The sequence below is a fragment of the Theropithecus gelada genome, chromosome 1 (assembly GCF_003255815.1).
Source record: "Theropithecus gelada isolate Dixy chromosome 1, Tgel_1.0, whole genome shotgun sequence".
Classification (NCBI taxonomy): Eukaryota; Metazoa; Chordata; class Mammalia; order Primates; family Cercopithecidae; genus Theropithecus; species Theropithecus gelada.
Genome location: NC_037668.1, coordinates 165,858,381 through 165,881,749, shown reverse-complemented (window position 1 = coordinate 165,881,749; position 23,369 = coordinate 165,858,381). Strand labels below are relative to the sequence as shown.

The following is a 23,369-nucleotide window of genomic DNA, read 5'->3' as shown; positions in this document are numbered from 1 at the left end:
CAACCACAGAAACCCACCTTCATGACTCTCTCCTGTGAAATCTCAAAGCTTACTATCTGCCACAAACTGAATATTTAATTATAAACTACCTTGCACTGCCGTTTAATTTACAAGTGCCGGCTAGGCATGGTGGCTCATGTCTGTAATCTCAGCACTTTGGGAGACTGACGAGGGAGAATTGCTCGAGCTCAGGAGTTTGAGACCAGCCTGGGCAATGTAGTGAGACTCATCTCTGTAAAAAAAAATAATAATAATTAAAGATAAAATTAAAATTAAAATTTACAAGTGTCTAAGACTTAACTGTGAACTCCAAGAACCAAGGATCCTAATCTTACATTTTTTTATATCCTCCTCCCTATGTCTTTCACAAAAAGGTGTTTAAATGATCAAAGAAATAAATGAATGAATACTGGGATGTTAATAAACAGCTGATAACTTGGCTAACACTATTTGAGGGTTACAGGAAATGAAAATAGAAGATGAGGGCTTGCTGAAAAGATAAAATGCATATCAGGAAGAAAAGGTTACCAAATAAATATAGATTGACTATATACATACTAGAAAAATTAATTTTTCAGTAGATATAAGTATATTATTAAATATGATATTATCATAACTACACTAATGAAAAAGGTCATACAAAATTTCAACCTAAACTAGTATTTAGCCACAGAGTTATACTTTTTTTTTTTTTTTTGGTGACAGAGTCTCACTCTGTTGCCCAGGCTGGAGTGCAGTGGCATGATCTCGGCTCACTGCAACCTCTGCCTCCCCGGTTCAAGCGATTCTCCTGCCTCGGCATCTCGAGTAGCTGGGACTACAGGCACCCACCACCACGCCCTACTAATTTTTGTATTTTTATTAGAGATGGTGTTTTGCCATGTTGGCCAGGCTGGTCTCGAACTCCTGGCCTCAAGTGATCTGCCTACCTCCGTCTCTTGAAGTGCTCAGATTACAGGTCCGAGTCACTGTGCCCAGATAGAGTTATACATTTTATTTATTTATTTATTTATTTATTTATTTATTTATTTATTTATTTATTTTGAGACAGAGTCTGACTTTGTCACCCAGGCTGGAATGCAGTGGCACCTTGTCGGCTCACTACAACCTCTGTCTCCTGGGTTCAAGCAATTCTCCTGCCTCAGCCTCCCAAGTAGCTGGGATTACAGGCGCCCACCACCACGCCTAGCTAATTTTTATATTTTTAGTAGAGATGAGGTTTCACCATGTTAGCCAGACTGGTCTTGAACCCCTGACCTCAGGTGATCCTGGACCTGAGGACCTGCCTGGACCTCCCAAAGTGCTGGGATTACAGGCGTGAGCCACCGCACCCAGCCAAGTTACACATTTTTAATAACATTAAAAAGTGTTTAGCAATGTAATAATTAACCCAACTCAGATTTGTTGTCAGAATTTTCAGTCTAGTGCTTGCTTTGCTTTGGCAGCATACATACTAAGATTGGAAAGATACAGAGAGGATTAGCTTGGCCCCTGCGCAAGGATGACATGCAAATTCATGAAGCATTCCACATTAAATTTTTTTTGGGGGGGGACAGAGTCTCGCTCTGTGGCCCAGGCTGGAGTGCAGTGGCTGGATCTCAGCTCACTGCAAGCTGCGCCTCCAGGGTTTACGCCATTCTCCTGCCTCAGCCTCCTGAGTAGCTGGGACTACAGTCACCCGCCACCTCGCCCGGCTAGTTTTTTTGTATTTTTTAGTAGAGACGGGGTTTCACCGTGTTAGCCAGGATGGCCTCGATCTCCTGACCTCGAGATCCGCCCATCTCGGCCTCCCAAAGCTCTGGGATTACAGGCTTGAGCCACCGCGCCCGGCCCCATTACATTTTTTTAATAAAGTAAAAATATATACATTTTAAAAGAGGCCAGGCTCAGTGGCTCATGCCCCTAATCCCAGCACTTTGGGAGGTCAAAGTAGGTAGGTCACTTGAGGTCAGGAGTTTAAGACCAGCTGCCAACATGGCAAAATCCTGTCTCTACTAAAAATACAAAAATTAACCAAGTGTGGTGGCACATGCCTGCAATCCCAGCTATTCAAAAGACTGAGGCAGGAGAATCGCTTGAACCCGGGAGGCAGAGGTTGCAGTGAGCCAAGATTGCACCACTGCATTCCAGCCTGGGTGACCGAGTGAGACTGTCTTAAAGAGAAAAAAAAGAATTTTCAGTCTAGGCATCAGGAGGAAAGAAAACCTGAGGAATAACTGTTTGCCACAAGGTATTTCTCTTTTTTTCTTTTTTTGAGACAGGATCTTGCTGTGTCACCCAAGCTGGAGCACAGTGGTACAATCAGAGCTCACTGCAGCCTTGACCTGCCAAGCTCAAGCAATCTTCCCACCTCAGCTTCCCATGTAGCTGGGACTACAGGTGCCTACCACCATATCTGGCTCTTTTTTTTTTTTTTTTTTTTGTAGAGATGAGGGGGTCTCACTCTGTTGCCCAGGCTGGTCTCGAACTCTTGGGCTCAAGTAATCCTTCCGCCTTGGCCTCCCAAAGTGCTGGGATTACAGGCGTGAACCACCATGCCTGGCCTCACAAGATATTCCTTATTCTTACCCCACTGAAGACAGCAAAAAAGGAAAGACACAAGTAAGATATAAGGAAGAACTCCCTTGTTCAACAATGTACTTCTGAGAAAAGTTACAGAATCATGTTTTTGAAGTCTCTAAAACATAGGATATAGTTATAATTATTTCAAATGTCCAAGGTATAAATTAGGTGATTTCTGAAGGACATTTCCAAATTCTTCTTTTTTCCTAAGGCATGTGAGTTGGGAACCTTTAAGCCGTACCTCAACCATTGGACCGCTCTTTCCTGCTGCTGATTCTCCCTCCTAAGCACTAGAAGAACTTGACATTCCTCACAATACACCCAATACCCATTACCCAAAAAATAATGTTCTCTGAGTTGTGGATCTCTTAAAGTTTCCTGCAGTGTGAAGCCAAATCACAGTTCCCATGTCAAGTATTCAGCAATACACCCAACACGGCAACATGTTTAAGCTTTAATCAGAATGATGAAATTCCTGCCATGCAAATAGAACCTCCTTCCTATGGAGTATCGTATCAGTGTATTCTATTTACACGAATAATACCTTATTTTATCTGCATAATACATTGCACTTAACCTTCCTTGGAAATAGTGTGCTTTCCATTTCGTAAATTGGTTAAAGAAAGCTCTTTCATGACAAGGATTTGATTTATTTGAGCCCTGCTACTATACCTTGAGAGCCATAAGTGAAAATTAGGACATTATAGCCAAGGTAAATAGCACATTTATTGTAGTCATCGTCAGCCCTCTCAACCTGAGAAAGAATTGTTCCTTGACACATAGGATGGGGGAGAACATGGTGTGTATTAAAATATGTGTGTGTGTGTACAGGACTTGTCACTTGTTAGAAGCTACAGATATTGAAGGTAGTATCACTTCCTTACATAATTATAAATTGTATTTTTATAATTGTAATTGTATTAAAAATTATTTTAAAATATCACTATTATTTCTGTCATAAGAATTATTAATAGAAAGGCAAAAAAAAAATTTGCACAAATTCACCCAAAATGAAGTAGAGTTTAAAAAAAAAAAAAAGTCAGAAATGCACTTTAAGGAGAGTGCCTGTTCAGAAGCTTACAATGAACGCATTTGACTGAATTTTGTTTTCAAATCAAATATGTCTTTAGAATTGGTTCCTGGAACACCTGGGTCTTCAGGTTTTATACAGTTTCTCTTTTCTTATGCACCCTCTACCTATCAACTTCTACTCAAAAAACAGTATGACATCAGTTTAAAAAAATGTGATACCTCTCTCAGAGGCATTTACTGTTTAAGCCCTCCAGGCATTTTGAAGACATTTTCAGCAACAATAGGCAACTGAGGGCTTCCAGGAAAAATAAAAAAAAGTAGATTTAGTCATTTCATACTAAAACTACAGTTTTAAAAAGCACAAACTTTTGTAAAAGTCATAGCTCACATTAGCAGATAGAATTGGAGGCCAGCCGTGGTGGTTCACACCTGTAATCCCAGCACTTTGGGTGGCTGAGGCGGGCCGATCACTTGAGGTCAGGAGTTCGAGACCAGCCTGGCCAATATGGTGAAGCCCCATCTCTACTAAAAATACAAAAACTAGCCTGGTGTGGTGGCGTGTGCATGTAATTCCAGCTACTTGGAAGGCTGAGGCAGGAGAATCTCTTGGACTTGGGAGGTGGAGGTTGCAACGAGCAGAGGTTACAGTGATCCAAGATTGAACCTGGGTGACAGAGCGAGACTCTGTCTCAAAAAGAAAAAAAAATTTGAAAAATTAGAAGAATGAGGGATAACTGGCAGCAGAATCCCCAAGTTGGCAGTAGGAAAACTTGCAAAGCAACCCAATGTAAACCAAAAGTCTCAGGAATTGGTAGCAATAGTTATCCCAGTAAGTAAGGGGTGAAAATGACACAAAAACAGAAGAATTGCTTGCAAGTTTGTTGTAGATGCAATTAGACCCTGGGTCCCCTGCCCAACTTGGTACAGTCACGTGACTGTCCTTCCCACACTCCTGCAGAGGGGTGAAGTTGATTCTCTGGGCTTTGAACTGGACAATGCCAGGCACAGTTGAGGAATGAGTACTATATTAACAAGAAATTTTAGTGAAATACTGACCGTGGGTGGTGGCTTACGCCTGTAATCCCAGCACTTTGGGAGGCCAAGGCAGGTGGATCACCTGAGGTCAGGAGTTCAAGACCAGCCTTGCCAACATGTTGAAACCTCGTCTCTACTGAAAATACAAAACTTAGCCAGGCATGGTGGTGCATGCCTGTAATCCCAGCTACTCTGGAGGCTGAGGCAGGAGAATCGCTTGAACCCGGGAGGCAGAGGCTGTAGTGAGCCGATACACTCTAGCCTGAGTGACAGAGTAAGACCTTGTCTCAAAAAAAAAAAAGTAAGAAATTTTAGTGAAATACTATAAACTGAAGATTGGAACCACCACTGACTGCTTCTCCTACTTGGCTACCAAAACAATGGCAACCAAGAAAGGGATTAGAATATTCTTTTCTAACCAACTCAAAGGGAAAAAAGATAATGAAATTGGGGCTAGTCCAATTAAACAAGCAGTCAGCTCACACTAGACTAACGTGTATAGAACAGCAATAAGCAACAATGCATACAAAACCTCCAATCAGTGTTTTGTGTTTTTTTTACCCCGTCCTTAATTGTGAACAAAAGCTAAAAATCACCAGGCAGCTAAGAAAAAATCTCCAACATGGGAAGAGAGAGTGAGGGGAAAAAGAGAGCATGAATGAGAAAGAGAGAAGGATGAAGGGAGAGTGAGCAGAAGCAGAATACATAAGTCAAAAATAAAACAACTTAAAGAGAATAGTCTATGCCAAGATAAAAACTTCAAAGAAACTATCATTAATTTCCTTGGAGACATGAGAGTATACTGCTGCAAGAAATAAGACAGGATGCTATTAAAAGGCAACTGTCAGAGAAAAAGAGCTCTTAATAATAATTTTATTTTTTTATTTTTTATTTATTTATTTTTTAATTTTTTTGAGAGGGATTCTGTCTCTGTCATCCAGGCTGGAGTGTAGTGGTGCAATCTTGGCTCACTGCAAGCTCCACCTCCCAGGTTCAAGCAATTTTCCTGCCTTAGCCTCCCAGGCGAGTGCCACCATGCTCAGCTAATTTTTTGTATTTTTAGTACAGACAAGGTTTCACCATGTTGGCCAGAATGGTGTCCATCTCTTTTTTAAAGGATAAAAATAAACAACTCAGTAGAAGAGGTTTAAAATATAGTTAAGGAAATATCTCTGTAAGAAGAGCAAAAACACAAAACAAAAAGTGGAAAAAGTAAAGGGAAGCTAAGAAAATTCAAAGATATTCCATCCAAAATACTAGATATATGAATAATAGGAGTTGTAGAAATAGAGAAAGAGAAAATAGAAATAAAGAAATCATCATGGGCTGGACACAGCTGTAATCCCAGCCACTCAGGAGGCTGATGGGAAAGAATCATTTGAGGCCGGGAGTTCAAGATCAGCGTGGACAACACAGTGAGAGCCCATCTCTACAAAATAAAATAAAATAAAAGTCAGCCAGGCATGGTGGCATCCACTTGTAGTCCCAGCTACTTAGGAGGCTGAGGCAGCAGGATTGCCGGAGCCCAGGAGGCCAAAATTGTAGTCCGCTCGCTCTGAGCTCTGATCACACCACTTCACTACAACCTGAGTGACAGGGTGAGACCCTGTCTCAAAACAAAACAAACAAACAAACTATATATACACATACAGATATATATATATATATATATATATAAATAAGAAATTACCGTGGATATAGTACACGAAAATTCTGCAGAACTGAAGGGCCTGGGTACCTGGAAAGAAGCAGTCAACTGCTCAGGACACTTGAGTGGATAAAAATGGACCACATTATGGCACATGATTGTACAACTTCAGAACACTGGAAATAAAGAGCTACAAAATGAAAAATGGCAGTGGTATGGAGGACCCACATGAATGGTTTTGAATTTCTCAACAGTACTATAAGTTAGATGACAACGATGTTCCATACCATGAGAATGTTTAATCAAATGCCATTTTTAAACATATCATAATTTATTGTATGGAGGTAAATAAGTACTCAAAGGGAAATGTTTTAGCTGTGGAAAGGTAAATTAGAACAGTAAAAAAGGCCTGGTGCAGTAGCTCACACCTGTAATCCCAGCACTTTGGGGGGCTGAGGCAGGAGCGTCACTTGGGCCAGAGTTCAGGATCAGCCTGGCCAACATAATGAGACCCTACAAAGAAATTTAAGAATTAGCTGAGTGTGGTGACATGTGCCTGTAGTCCCAGCTACTCAAGAGGCTGAGGCAGGAGGATCACTTGAGCCCAGGAGTTCAAAGTTACAGTGAGTGGTGATTGTACCACCACACTACATCCTGAGTGACAGACAGAGTGAGACCTTCTCTCTGGGAAAAGAAAAGAATGGAAAAAAAATATTTCAAATAAGAATCCAAGCTTCCACCTGGAGAAACTATAAACAGAAGAGCAAATTAAATTCAAAGCAAGGAAAAGAAAGGAAATAAAAATTAGAGTGGAAATCAATGAAATAGAAAATAGAAACAATGGAGAAAAGTCAATGAAAACAAAAGTTGGTTCTTTGAAAAGATCGATAAAATTGACATGCTTTTAGTTAGACAACCAAAATCCATTTAAGTACCTACTCTGATATGAGCTGTGTAAAACAGTGATACATATGCTCTACCTCTGATAGTTTTATATTCTAAGTGACTATAACATCGCTTATATGGAAGTTAATTAGACCAAAAAAGATATTGTAAATTCAAGGTTGATGATGGTCCTTGAGAGTAGGATGATACCTCAAACTTTTAAGGCCTATAAGTAACATAAAGTCACTCCCAAACATGTAAGGATGGTTTTATGACCCTTGCTTAAGTTTCTTTTTATAGATGGGGTCTTGCTATGTTGCCTAGGCTGAAGTGCAGTGGCTATTCACAGACACAACTATGGCACTTTAACCTCAAACTCCTAAGTTCAAATGACCCTCCTGCCTCTTGCTTCAGCCTCCCAAGTAGCTAGGACTATGGGCACACACTACTGCATGGCTTTATCTTTGTTTAAGTTCTGTTTCCATATATCTATGTTCAACTGTGCCAGATAAGGGGGAAACTCTATTTTAAAATAGTAGGCAACAGCGAAGTATATATTCTATAGATATTAAATATATTTGTTATGTATATTTGATAGATTCAGATAATTTTTCTTTCATTATTTCACCTTTGCATTTTTCAGTCCATAAAGTCTATGTAATGCTTAGAAGGTTCATTCAATTTTTTTCCCTACTTAAATCAATATCCATGGATACAACTGATCTTAGAGCATTTTAGGAATATCAATTTTCTAAAATGTTTATGACCTCAGTTGGAGTTTTGCTTCTTTCTCCTTTTGGTATAAATTCTGGGTTTTCTGAGTAATAATCTATCATCTGGTCTCCCTGTATGTGCCTTGAGTTTCTTCATCTTACATGGATGTGATTCTTTTGTGGATGAGAAAGGAGTGGGAGAAACAACTGTAAAGAGGCCAGGCATGGTGGCTCACGCCGTAATCCCAGCATTTGAGAGGCTGAGGTGGGAGAACTGCTTGAGCCCAGGATTTCAAGACCAGACTGGGCAACATAGTGAGACCTTATCTCTCAAAAAAAAAAAAAAAAAAAAATTAATTTGCCATGCATGGTGGCACATGCCTATAGTCCCAGCAACTTGGGAGGCTGAGACAGGAGGATCCCTTGAGCCTAGGAGATAGAGGCTGCAGTAAGCCATAATTGCACCATTGTGCTCCAGCCGGGGCAACAGAATGAGACCCTGTCTCAAAAAAAAGACAACTGAAAAGATGAAAAGTAAGGAGTTGTGAAAACTACTGTTTCTTTCTTCTGTGTGTTTACATATGTGTGTGCATGTATGTATATATGTATGTAGATATGTGTACATAAACACAGTTCCTGTTGCAGGGCTGAGAAGCAATCAGCTATATATGGGTATTATACATATATACACAACTATATACAAACACATACATGCACACACGCAGGGTATGGAAAGAAAAATCACAAGAATGTTGCAGAATAGAGGAAGAAAGAGGATGTGATTGGAGAGAGCCACAGAGGGGGATTCTGTGGTACTGGCAATGATCTATTTCTCTCTTTCTTTTTTTTAGAGCCAGAATCTTGCTGAGTCACCCAGGCTGGAGTGCAGTGGCATGACGGCTTGATCATGCTTCACCGCAGCCTCAAACTCTTGGCTCAACTGATCCTCCCGACTCAGCTTCCAAGGTAGCTAGGATTACAGGAATATACCACTATGCATTTTAAGTTTTTGTGGAGACAGGGTCTTACTATGTTGCCCAGGCTGGCCTCAAACTCCTGGCTTAAGCTATCCTCCCACCTCAGCCTCCCAAAGCCCTGGGATTACCACTGAGCCCAGCAATATCTAATTCTTAACAGAAACAATTACACGGTTGTTCATTTTAGTATGTTATTATTATGTTATTGGTTGATGTATGTTTGGATACTCTTCTATATTTTAATATAGTTCACAATTAAAACATAAGGAAATAATAAAAACAAAAAAAAGTATCCCAAAATGCAGAAAAATAAAATAAATAGTACTTTTTAATTTTAAAACATACCAAAACAAAATTTAATAGCCTCCAACTGATGAAGGGCTATTGCAAATCATTAAACAAAATATATATATCCCAAAAGGAAAAAGGACAAAGCCTAAGACTATGCACAGGCACGTCTCACAAAAGGGAGGAAAAGGCCGGGCGCAGTGGCTCACACCTGTAATCCCAGCACTTTGGGAGGCTGAGGCCAGCAAATCACCTGAGGTTAGGAGTTTGAGACCAGCCTGGCCAACATGATGAAACCCTATCTCTACTAAAAATACCAAACAAAATTCGCCGGATGTGGTGGCACATGCCTGTAATCCCAGCTATTCTGGAGGCTGAGGCAGGAGAATTGCTTGAAACTGGGAGGCAGTGGTTGCAGTGAGCCCAGATCACACCACTGCACTCCAGTCTGGGAGACAGAGTAAGACTCTGTCTCAAAAAAAAACAGGGAGAAAAAAAGTAAACAGCTTATGGCTTAGCCAAGGTTCTCTAAAAAACAGAGCCTGAACAAGATTTAAGCACGAATGCTTTATAGGGAGATACAATCCCAGGGCAGGGAGCGTGAAGGATGAGAAGCAGATCCAGCGGGCCTACAAAGAGGTTACAAGGAAAACCTAACAGTGCTGTGCTAATGGTTCAGTGGCTAAAATGTGCATTAACAGTTCATGCATCTGGCTGGGCGCATTGGCTCATGCGTGTAATCCCAGAACTTTTGGAGGCCAAGGCGGGTGGATCACCTGAGGTCAGGAGTTCAAGATCAGTCTAGCCAACATGGCCAAAGCCCGTCTCTACTAAAAATACAAAAAATAGCCAGGTATAGCAGCAGATGCCTGTAATCCCAGCTACTCGGGATGCAGAGGCAGGAGGATCGCTTGAACCCGGGAGGTGGAGGTTGTGGTGAGCTGAGATTGTGACATTGCACTCCAGCCTGGGCAACACAGCCAGACTCTGCCTCAAAAATATAAAAATACAAATTAATACATAAACAATAATTTTTAAAAAACAGTTCATGCATCATACCTGTCCACATGCCTGACCTGGTACCCCAGGTAGGGACACTCCACCAGTTAATGGAAAGCAGAGTAAAAACTTTTCAGAAACTTTCACACCTTCATGGAAAGCTTATTCTTCTAATTACACAAGTAACAGCAACAACAACAACAACAAAAAAAAACCAAAACAAAAACAAAGGGAACAACTTCCCCTGGACAGAAAGCAATGTTAATGTATGAAGAAGAATCTTCAGAAGAGGAGTCTGATGATGAAATAGCAGATAAGGATTCTGATGATACTTGGGATGAAGATGAGGAAAAAAGTGAAAGTGGAAAAGATGAGGACGTTGATGAAGAGGAAGATGAGGATGCTTAAGGAAAAGATGAAGAAAATGGTGAGGACAGAGATATGGCAAGTGAAAAAGAATTACATGGAGATTCTGATTTAGACCCTGAAAATGAAAGTGAAGAAGAATGAAGACAGAAAAGTAAGCGGGTCAAATTATCTAAACGCTGGTTCACCTTGCCCAGTGCTGCCAAGTCCTTCTGGGGAGGGTTGCCTCTGTGCCAGGATGCTGAGGACCACTGCAAATTTCCAAATTCATAACGGTGGATCCCATGCCACCTTGCTGTCCTGAGCATCTAAGACTTCACTGTGTAAATAAGAGCATTTCGTTCAAATGCTAATAAACTTTACACAGTATATAGACACATTTTCTGAAATGCACTGACATCAGTGTCCAATATATGGTATATTTTTATAAGATAATATCCTAGTATGATTGGTTATATCAAGAATTGGCATAAGTGCAAATAAAGATTTTCCCACAGGGTTTGAAGAACTGGACTGTTGTGAAGGAGTCAGCTCTTATCTCAGGTTGGTATCTTTCATCAAATCCAGATTCAAAGCATCATTAATAAAAATTTTTTTAATTTGGTACATTTAATTTGGTTCATTTTCATGAAATATGAAGAGATAACTAAAAACTGGAGTAAAAATGATTGTAATTTTTAAAAATCATCAATATCACTAGTTTGTCTACTAATGGGTAATCTGACTTGAGTAAGATTAAATATTTGGAGTGCTTCCCCAAAATAACCACTTATTTTTTAAGCTGTCACGTGAAGTATTTTTTTAAAACAAAACAAAAATTATGACAATTAAAAAACTAAAGAATTAACCACATTAAGGATTTTTCTTGACTGCAAATTGCTAGTAAAGAATCATCAGTGTATGAATTAGAAGTGCTTGTTATCTGAAACTCTTTTAAAAATTCAATTTATACCTGGTTTTAAAAAGATTTTCATTTTTATTTAAATTACTAATGGATCAAAGAACAATTGTCTATTTTTTTCTCTTTGGTTTTTAAATATTAATGATAACCTTATTAGAATTTTTTTCCAAAGAATATATTTTTATAATTAATAATTTAGTTTTTTTCTTCCTTTTCATTATCTACTCTTGGCAATGATAGGTTATCTGTTTAACTTTAAAATAATAAACCTGATTCAATTTTATTTTATTTATTTTTTTTTTTTTGAGATGGAGTTTTGCTCTTTTTGCCCAGGCTGGAGTTCAATGGCACAATCTCGGCTCACCACAACCTCCACCTCCCAGGTTCAAGAGATTCTCCTGCCTCAGTCTCCTGAGTAGCTGGGACTACAGGTGCACACCACCATGCCTGGCTAATTTTTGTATTTTTAGTAGAGACGAGGTTTCTCCGTCCATGTTGGTCAGACTGGTCTTGAACTCCCGACCTCAGGTGATCCGCCTGCCTCAGCCTCCCAAAGTGCTGGGATTACAGGCATGAGCCACCACACCCAGCTGTGATTCAAGATTTTTTGCATATGTATGAATAAGTATTTTGGTGTGCTGCAAAAGCCTTTTCAAATTATCAATAGTTTGTTTGTTTGTTTTTGTTTTTTTTTTTAAGAATGAGCCAATATTGGCTTAGTGCTCACTAGGGGACCTGCAGATGGAAGCTCACCTCTAAGGATAGGGCTGGGCAGATGGATTGATTTTTTCCCCACCTGTGAATATGTAAAACAAAACCATTATCTCTGAGGGACATTTTAATATCAATGGCAGAACAGAGATTTGTGTGCTCAACTTAAGAGCTGGAGTCATATAAGCATCTTGGGAAAGCAAGTTTCAACCAGCTACTGGTGTCATGTACAGTTATATTTGTCTATAAATGGAGCTGTTTGTGGCAATTTAATACCATTCTCTTTGTAAAGTGAATAAATATTCATCTTTCAGAAAAAGAAGTGACGTTGTGAAGAACTTTTTTTCAAAGATAAGATAGGTAACAGAGTATTAATATGATAATAAAATGATGCAGTAAAAAGTGAAAAACTGATCAGATGGAATATTTGCTGAACGGCTGTCCTTAATAGACAAGAGGAGTGAGGATCCATATGTATGTGAACTGACTGGCTCAGCTAACATGGAGAGTTTATCTACTACGGGAATAAGCAGGAAGCTGGAGTGAGTGGGAAGACATGCTAGCAGGTGGGTAAGGCAAGGGTGGATGTCTAGGGAACTTCTAAGTACTTTCAGGTTTCTTCAGTGAAACAAGAAAAGCATCAGCAGAGTGAAGATAGAGAGGAACAATTGAAAATTTAAGAAGAATGTAGACAGAGTGGGTCTTTTGGCCGGGCACAGTGGCTCACACCTGTAATCCCAGCACTTTGGGAGGCCAAGGCAGGTGAATCACTTGAGCTCAGGAGTTCAAGACCGGCCTGGCCAACATGGTGAAACCCCACCTCTACTAAAAATACAAAAATGAACCAGGCGCAGGCATGTAATCGCAACTACTCGAGAGAGTAGCGTGATTACCAGGTACCACTGTCAAGGTCCAATTTGTGGTTCAAAGTTGTGAATGTAAAATAAGACCAATCAGCAGAGTGTTAATATGGAAAATAAGACCAATCAGCAGAGTGTTATGTGTTAATATGAGTATACTTATTTTTAAAAACTTAGGCACTCTCGATGATTCATATGGGAAAAAGGAAAAGCTAGAGAAAAACAAGGTACCTAAACATATTTCATGAACAAATGATATACAACAGACTTGACAAATAAGATAACTCCTTATAGTATAGAATCTATGAAAGCTACAATTTTTAACAAGCTTGTTGAAATGTTTTTCACAGCATCTAGTAATTGTTAGACATTGAAAATGATGGCTTTCTGATACGTGCCCAGGATTTAAATTAGTTTTTAATTTAAATAAATTTTTTAAATTTATTTTGTTTAATGAGACGGGGTTGTTCTATGTTGCCCAGCTGGTCGTGAATTCCTGGACTCAAGCAATCCTCCTGCCTTGGCCTCCCAAAGTGCTGGAATTTACAGACGTGAGCTACCACACTCAGCCACAGGATATAAATTCTAAAAACCAGGTTACCAAAAAGATTATACCTCAATTATATTCCACTTTGACAAAAATGTTAATATTATTAAACATATTTAATATTTTGTATATTAGACATGTGAACTTTTAGAAACAGAAATTTTTTGTCTACGTGTCAGCACCATGGATTAATGACAAAACCAACTGCATTTGGCTTTACTTCCACATCAAGAAATTTCTTAATCTTGAACACCAATCTCACACATTAACGTGATAAAAGAAATCTTTACAAATGGGAAATCGGTAAAGGAAGGTGTCATGCAGTTGTCATTGACAATGGAACAAACAAGGTTCTGAGTGGCTTAAGAATCACAGCCATATGTTTAGTTCACATCGTTTGGTTATGTGTGCTCAGGAAGTAATTATAGCAGAGGGTAAAGTAACAGAATTGTCGGCTGTGGCAGCAAGATTGGGGTCACATTCATCATTCTTCTGCAGCGAAAGACAACAACATGACAGGTAAGAGGTTATAGAGCTGCCTGATAATGTACTCATATAACATGGTCAAACAATGAGGAAGAGTAGTTACTGAAGAAAGAAAAAGAAAAAACAGTTACTTGTTCAAAAGAAAGCCTTAGCATTATACTTTGCAGAGATGAATACCTACAGCACAGAATTCACTCACAAAGAGTCCCTTGCAGAGAAAGGGGTTTGTTGGTTGGAAAGTCCCATGAGAGGGTAAGTATTGCCTGATGATGCCTGCCGTGGGGAGCTTCAAGTCATGCCGCTCCACCAAAGGTGCTGGCATTGGCGTGTGTGCAGTGAGTGAGAACTGAGATGCAGATGGAAATTCGGAGCTTTTGCTAACCTGAAAGCCGGTTACATTGCTCCACTGGTACTTTTCCAAACCCAAGACTTAAGGATAAATTTTGTCCACATAATTATATACATCATGTGCATACATTTTTTTTTTCCTTTTAAACAAGGTCTTGCTCTGTCTTCCAGGTGGGAATGCAGTGTCACGATCATACCTCCTGGGTTCACCGCCTATAATCACCTCCCAGATTCAAGTGATCCTCCTGCCTCAGCCTCCCAAGTAGCTAGGACTACAGCCATGCCATCACATGCGGCTAATTTTTTAGTTGTTAGTAGTGGCTGGGCATAGTGGCTCACACTTCTCATTCCAGCACTTTGAAAAGCTAAGGCAGGCAGATTACTTGAGTCCAGGAGTTTGAGGTCAGCCTGGGCAACATGGCAAAACCTCATTTCTACTAAAACTACAAAAAATTATCCAGGTGTGGTGGTGCGCACCTGTAGTCCCCTCTACTCAGGAGGCTAAGATAGGAGGATCACTTGAGCCAAGGGGGTCAAGGCTACAGTGAGCTGTGATCACACCACTGCACTCAGCCTGGGCAACAGAGTGAGACTTGGTCTCAAAAAATAATATAATAACTTTTAGTACAGGTGGGATCTCACCATGTTGCCCAAGCTTAAATTTTTTAAAACCAAAAACATGAGCACAACAATATTCAGTATTTTTCTGTAATCAGGCAAAAAAAGCTTAAATTTGTGGAACTGCCTCAGTGAAATTTCACAACTACCAATCTTTAAAGGCAGAATACGAAGAGTAGATAAGTCTTTAGTTGGCTACAATTCAGAGGTGAGAACATCCAACAACTTGGTGGCAAGATGGCTACATGGCAACAAACATTATATCCGCTCACTGCCCTTAGCTGAAACAAGCATCTCCTTAGTAGGCAAAGGTACGGTCTGAAGAATCTGCAAAGGTACAAGCAGACCAGCAGCTAAGATCTAGGTAGGAGGTATTGTGCCTGGGCCATAATGTCAAACTTCTAAAATATTACTACAAAAACTTTAATATGAAATTATAGTAATAATTATGCTTATTGATCTTATTTTGATCAACTGGATTTACCTTGGTATTAAAATGTGTATATATATATTTTTGAGACAGACTCTGGCTCTGTCGCCCAGGCTGGAGTGCAGTGGCACGATCTCGGCTCACTGCAACTTCCTCCTCCCAGGTTCAAGCAATTCTCCTGCCTCAGTCTCCCGAGTAGTTGGGATTACAGGCACCCACCACCACACCCAGCTAATTTTTTGTATTTTTAGTAGAGACAGGTTTTTGCCATGTTGGTCAGGCTGATCTCAAACTTCTGACCTCAAGTGATCCACCCACCTGGGCCTTCCAAAATGCTGGGATTACAGGCTTGAGCCACTACACCCGGCCATTAAAATTTATTCTTTGATGGTTACATTTGCCTTCAGCCTCAGTTCCACTGAATATTAATTTCAATAGTCAACTTTTTACATTTGGCCAGAATGTAGGCGGTGCTCTTCTACTTTGTAGGTAAATAAACCATGTGTGCATTGCATAAATACAAAATGAGAAGAAAACTGGCCAAAATGTTGACCAATTAACTGGGTACCAGTAAATTCTTTTCTTCTTTGTACATATTTTTTCTGTTTCTTCAAATATATCTATAGCTAGATCTAAATACAGATGAGTAGGTTGGTAGGTAGGTAGATAGATTTAAGAAGATAAACAAATTCTCTTTTTGCAAAACACAGTTATGTAACAGATATCTTTTAAATGCAGATGTTAACAACTCTGCTATTACATTTTATTACAAATGAGCCCGTTGAAATTGTTTTGAACATTATGATAGACAGCCTGGGCAACATAGTGAGACACCATCTCTACAAAAATGTTTTAAAATTAAAATTAGCCAGGTGTGGGGACATGTGCCTAAAGTCCTGGCTACTTGGCAGGCTGAAGCAGGAGGACTAGCTGAGCCTAACGGTTCAAGGCTGCAGTCAGCCATGATTGTGCCGCTGCACTCCAGGCTGGGAAACACAGTGAGACCCCATCTCTTAAAAATAAAATAAAATAAAATATTATAACACTGCACAAATTCTGACTTTTGGAGTTCACGCTGGGGTTCTACAATGATTTTAAATCACCCAGATCTTGGCTTTTGCATCATTATGTTTGCAATGGGGATCAGAGATTGAGTATTCATTCAGTTAATTAACAACCTAACTATTGCAAATAGGGGAGGAGAAAATTTACATCTACTACCTTATTGCAAAGACAGGTTTAGGCCATTTGGCAATTGTAGTTTAAGAGAAAATAATGGGAACCGAAATGCTGAGTATGAAAGTGAGATCAATGAGAACATCACCCAACCTAAGTTTCCCAAGTAACTGATTCCAACCAGGAACTTTTCTGTGAAAAAACTGGGTTTTTGTTTTGTTTTGTTTTGTTTTCTACAAATGTCTGGGGTAGGAAAACAAGGTTTCCCAGCACATGGCAGTCTTAAAAATGATCCTCAAGATCTGATCTTTGTCTTCAGCCTTGGCTGAGGAAGAAAGGGACCCCCCCGCCGTACTCACCCACCGTGGGAGAGAGGACCTGAAAATGTATTTTTTTAAAAAAAATACACAACTCTATAATATATGGAAAAATGATAATTCTACCTACATCATGGAAATGTCTAAAATATAAAAATGAATTAAACATGTTAAAGTATAAAAGAAAAGAGAGAAAAGAAAAAAACATAAGAAAAGTAAAGATAAAAGAAAAAACAAAAAATATGTATTTGGTCTTAGGGTAGAAAATAATCTTTTTAGGCAGGACAAAACAAGCCCACTAAAGTAGTAAGGGAAATAAAGAAACAGTAAATTTTCCTTGCATGACATACAAGGATGTATGTTGCAGAAATATTTATAATAGCAAAAAATAGAATACTACAAGCTAAACATCCACCACTAAACAAATTATGATACAGTCATAGAATGGAATACTATGTACCCATTAAAAAGAATGAAATATATCTGAATGTCCTGGCATGGAAAGTGCTGCAAAATATGTTGTTTAAGGCCGGGCACAGTGGCTCACACCTGTAATCCCAGCACTTTGGGAGGCTGAGGCGGGCAGATCACGAGGTCAGGAGATTGAGACCATCGTGGCTAACACGGTGAAACCCTGTCTCTACTAAAAGTACAAAAAATTAGCTGGGCGTGGTGGCGGACGCCTGTAGCCCCAGCTACTCGGGAGGCTGAGGCAGGAGAATGGCATGAACCCAGGAGGCGGAGCTTGCAGTGAGCCGAGATCACACCACTGCACTCCAGCCTGGGAGACGGAGCGAGAGTCCGTCCCCCGCTCCCCCCACAAACAAATATATATATTGTTTGATTTAAAAAGGCATTACAAAAAATAAGTATAGTAATGATTTTGTTTTAATAAAAAATGCACAGAGGTGTGTATGTATAAATGAGTCTATATGTAATAAGAATACTATTTTGAAAACAGTAAATGTAGTCCTTATTTCCTCTATAAATCATATTCCCCTACAGTCCTATCATCTTACGGCTACAGGGAAAGGAGTTGAAATGCTGCATTCACATGGGGAATGATATGACCTGACCATACAGAAAGGGGAAAAACTAGAGAAAGCCCTTCATCTTCTAGAGATGGGGCAAAGATTTGACTAACAAAGGCCAGTCCATTATCAGACTGTATAGAAGTGGGAAGGCCAAACTGAGGAATTATGTCTGACAAAAAAGAAGAAATGACCACGGTGGCCTTTTCAGACCCTGTGGGAAAAGCCTCTACCCATCCAGTGGAAGTGTCTACCCAGACATGTTTCCGGACTTGAGGCATGTAAGTAAAGTGCAGAAAAGCCAGAGGTTCCCACCTGCTCAGGGGTGCAGGACAAGCTGCAAGGACTTAAGAAATGGCAGGGACTTTGAGCCAGAATGCAGCAGCCACAGGACCAGAGACTATGGTGGAGTCCTAGCTCAACAACAGCAGATGCTAACACATACCAAAGACCAGGTGGGACTAGTTCTGTCACTGATAGTTTAGTGAGAACATAGGTTAACACACACAGAGAAAAGCAAAGGACACCTCAGCTGGAGACAAGCAAGAACTCAGAGGACAGCATGTGTATCTTGCCTCCATCACCTCCCAATCCCCAGATACACTTCTCCCATCACATGAGACAAGTCAGCTTTCCTCCACACCCAGATGCCTCTGGGGGAGGAGCCAGGAGTGGAGAGAAATCTTACAAGTCTGAGTTAACCTGAAATGGGTGTAACCAGAAGAAACTGAGCCAACGTACATTGTCAAACAGATGTTCCAACCACAGCATCCATTGCTACCCATGCATAGAAGCTATACATTTTTGGCATAATATGAATTATAGACTATTACATTTACACCAAATTACAGTGGAAATTTGAAACTCATTTTGAAGATTCAATGAACATGACTTAGTGGTAGTCTGGATATTAAAGTGTTAGAGAAAGGAAGAAGTCATTTATGGCCCACAGATATCTAGTTTGCGTGCTGAACAGGAGATAATACCATTAACCAAGATCTAAATATAGAATAGAGAACACTTGACATAGGAATAATAGGAAAAAAAAAAAATAACCAATCTAATTTTGAATCTGTTGAATTTAAGGGTCTTTGGCACATCCTGGTAAATGTTTCAGGAGGCAGCTGGAAATTCTGATTCAGAAAAAGGTTTTGAAAGTCCATCATCAGAAACAGGTAGAATTATTGTGCTTCTGTAGTCAACCCTCCATAAATTTTTTTTGTTTTTTGAGACAGAGTCTGGCTCTGTTGCCCAGAATGGAATACAGTGGCAAACCCGGCTTACTGTAGCCTCAAACTCTTGGGCTCAAGCCATTCTTCCACCTCAGTCTCCCAAGTACCTGGGACTACAAACACACACCACCACACCTGGCTAATTTATTTTATTTTATTTTTTATAGAGATAGGGTCTCACTTTTTTGCCCAGGCTGGTCTTGAACTCCTGTACTCAAGGGATCCTCCTGCTTCACCTTCCCAAAGTGCTGGGATTACAGACTTGAGCTACCATGCCCAGCCCAACTCTCTGTAATTAAGCTCTAACTGGGTGGTAATCTCATCCCAATTACAAACTCCAAGAAGGTAAAAAATATATATATATATATGTCTTATAGATCTCCAATTCCCATCAGATTGTGCTGAGCATAGGCTAAGGCCCTGTGGATACCCAAGACTGAGCTGTTAAACACTTGCTTTCTTGGTGGGTGGTAAACAGTGAGTACAGGTGGTATTTTCAGAATAAAAAGGATCTCAGGTTGGCAGAGACAGTTGCTCCTTTTATGTGCCTTCCCTTAAGATGGTGAGGTACTTGTGCTGTGGAAAACAATGCCTGTAGATCTTGGAAGATGTGCAGATATGAACCAAAGGCTCCCTTGAAATCAGAGGTCTTAAGTTATAGCCTAACACCCCCCACCAAATGAGTCATTCACAGCTCTTTATGCTTCAGTTCCTTCCACTCACACAAGTAAATAGAAGTAAAATGCTTCTAGTTTGTCTTAGTCAATACATTGTGAACATGTTAAAGGTATAATCTATAAATATCCTGGAGATTCATCTTAACCCACTCCACAATAGAGAGAAAGGCTACTAAGTGTAGGGTCTATCTTGAATCATTGTTTATTTAAACACTTCAGAAAGCAATAGACAGAAGAAAAGTTCACAGAGTAGGTTCAGAAATAAAATATAAATGGGGCTCAGAGCAATACACTCACACACTCCTTTTAATTTGGTTACACAGAACTCTCTGCCTTTCTCCCAAAACTCTTACTCCCAAACATATGCTGTTTCCTCTGCCTGAAAGACCATCAGATTTCTTTTTTCTCTGGAAAACTCCAACTCATTCTTCAAGACCCAGCTCAAAGTTCCTCCCTTCTGAGAAGAGTTCGCTAGGCAGGGGTGGTGACCTGTGACACAGTGCTTCAATACAGGGGTTTTTTACATTCCATTGGCACTTATTTATATTTGTTTCAACCAGGCATGGGGGCTCACATCTGTAATCCCAGTACTTTGGGAAGCCGATGCAGGTGAATTGCTTGAGCTTAGGAGTTCAAAACCAGCCTGGCCAACATGGCAAAACCTGTTCTCTTAAAAAAAAAAAAATATATATATATATATATATATATATGTATATGTGTGTGTGTGTGTGTGTGTGTGTATATGTGTGTGTGTGTGTATATACACACACACACACATATACACACACAAAATTGGCCAGGAACAGTGATACATGCCTTTAGTCCCAGCTACTTAGGAAACTGAAGTGGGAGGATGGCTTGAGCCAGGGAGGCAGAGGTTGCAGCGAGCCAAGATTGTGCCACTGCATTCTAGCCTGGGCAATAGGGTAAAGCCGTGTCCCAAAAAAATAAAAAAAATTTTCCCTACTAGACTTCGAATTGAAGGCTAGAGCTACAGGGGAGGGAGACCATTAGGACAAATACCTAATGCACGCAGGGCTTAAAACCTAGATGACGGTGACCGGGTGCAGTGGCTCATGCCTGTAATCCCAGCACTTTGGGAGGCCGAGGCGGGCAGATCACAAGATCAGAAGATCGAGACCATCTTGGCCAAGATGGTGAAACCTCATCTCTATTAAAAATGTAAAAAATTAGCCAGGCGTGGTGGCGCGCGTCCGTAGTCCCAGCTACTCAGGAGACTGAGGCAGGAGGATCACTTGAACCTGGGAGGTGGAGGTTTCAGTGAGCTTAGAGTGCCACTGCACTCCAGCCTGGTGACAGAGCAAGACTCTGTCCCAAAAAAAAAACAAAAAACACCCAGATGACAGGTTGATAGGTGGTGCACCAAACCACAATAGCACATGTGTATCTATGTAACAAATCTGCACGTTCTGCACATGTATCCTGGAACTTAAAGTAAAATAAAATAACAAAAATTATAGGCTGGGCACAGTGGCTCACAGCTGTAATCCCAGCACTTTGAGAGGCCGAGGCAGGTGGATCTCCTAAGGTCAGGAGTTCAAGACCAGCCTGGCCAACAGTAGAAACCCTGTCTCTACTAAAAATACAAAAAAGTTAGCTGGGTGTGATGGCAGGCGCCTGTAATCCCAGTTACTTGGGAGGCTGAGGCACAAGAATCACTTGAGCCCAGGAGGCGGAGGTTGCAGTGAGCCGAGACCATGCCATTACACTCCAGCCTGGGCAACAAGAATGAAACTCCGTCTCAAGAAAAAATAAATAAATTAATTAATTAATTAAAAGACTAGAATGATATAATTCATTATTTTTTAAACCCAGAGCCTAAGTACACATGAACTAAGGTAACTTAGGTTCTGGGTTAAGTTCACATCTACTAAGTAAAAAAATTACTACACATTGTTAGCAGAAGATGCTCAGTAATTTGAATTATGCCTCTGCTCCTCTGTTCCAGGTCTATAGTCTGATGCCTTGGAATCAACTTACACAGAAAGGAAAGAGTGAATTCAGGTATCAGTTATACAACTTATTGACTGTAACCAATCTCTCTCTCTCCCTGGAAAATATAAAACACTGTGCAATAAATACCATATGCAAATGTTTGGCAGATTTAATTATAATACTAAAGTTTCTAGAGAAGCATCTCTATTATTCCTTCATTCATTTTCTTAGTATTCAAAGACAATAAAAGGTGGAAGGTATTTTTGGCTTTATCTGGCAACATTGTCATAATGCATTTTGACATTTTTAAATGCATTTGAGGCTGATGAAATGGAAATTTTGGATTTTGGCAGTAGAGAAAGAACTTGAATTTCAACCAGTGGATTCCCAAGATAAATAATAGTGATTTATATTGAAAATGTAACTGAATACAGGTCAGCAGCTAGCAGCTCAAAAGCCAAACTTGAGAGACAAGCGTTGGTGGGAAGAAACGTAGGTTTATTTGGAAAGCCAGCAAAACCAAGAAGATGGTGAACTAGCATTCTAAAGTATCATCTTAATCAGTACAAATTTCAGGTTCTTTTTATTTTAAGGGCAGGGGAAGGCAAGGGAGTTGGGATCAAGAGGTAATCAATAAACACAGACATCTGGGTGCCAGCCAGGGTCCAAGGAGGTTGGGAACTTCTTTGTTTTTGGTCAGATCACAATGCTCCTATAAATCTTTAAGAAAACAGAGTTCAGGCCGGGCACGGTGGCTCAAGCCTGTAATCCCAGCACTTTGGGAGGCCGAGACGGGCGGATCACGAGGTCAGGAGATCGAGACCATCCTGGCTAACATGGTGAAACCCCGTCTCTACTAAAAAATACAAAAAAAAAACTAGCCGGGCGAGGTGGCGGGCGCCTGTAGTCCCAGCTACTTGGGAGGCTGAGGCAGGAGAATGGCGTAAACCCGGGAGGCGGAGCTTGCAGTGAGCTGAGATCCGGCCACTGCACTCCAGCCTGGGCGACAGAGCCAGACTCCATCTCAAAAAAAAAGAAAACAGAGTTCATTGTTTACATATTTCTCTTTTAATCCCAGAGTTAGCTTTTAAAACTACATTATTGCTATTTTTGTATATTATCTCAGTGCTCTAAAATTATCCTTGCCTATGTGCAGGAATGGGTAAATGCCGCTTAATTCTGGAGTTAGTTACTGTAGTTTTTTTACTGTTTCACTGTTACAATTCTCCACTGTCAAAGACTCATTCCACAGTCTTGTGAGATTAGGGACACTGGGACATTTTCTCTCAACTGGCTGCTTCCAACTGAACACGGTCAATATACTGCACCTGTGGAATGAAATCATCTGACTTGGCAAAGAGCTGATATTCAGGTCCTTGTAAGAAAATGGGCTGCACACAATAGCTCACACCTGTAATCCCAGCACTTTGGTAGGCTGAGGCAAGAGAATTGCTTGAGTCCAGGAGTTTGAGACCAGCCTGGGCATCATAACAAAACCTTGTTTCTACAAAAAAATTAAAAATTACCCAAGCATGGTGGCACATGCCAGTGGTCCCAGCTACTTGGGAGGCTGA

At 40.3% G+C, this 23,369-nt stretch overlaps 2 non-coding genes across 2 annotated transcripts; one reads left to right on the top strand and one right to left on the bottom strand.

Moving 5' to 3' along the window:
• The first annotated feature begins 1,433 nt into the window (after positions 1-1,433).
• LOC112615357 lies at positions 1,434-1,536 on the top strand. The gene has a single exon (XR_003117333.1). It is a non-coding gene; the product is annotated as a U6 spliceosomal RNA (small nuclear RNA).
• A 15,283-nt stretch (positions 1,537-16,819) lies between these two features.
• Positions 16,820-16,960, bottom strand: LOC112616269. Its single transcript, XR_003117605.1, has one exon.
• Between the last annotated feature and the right edge of the window lie 6,409 nt (positions 16,961-23,369).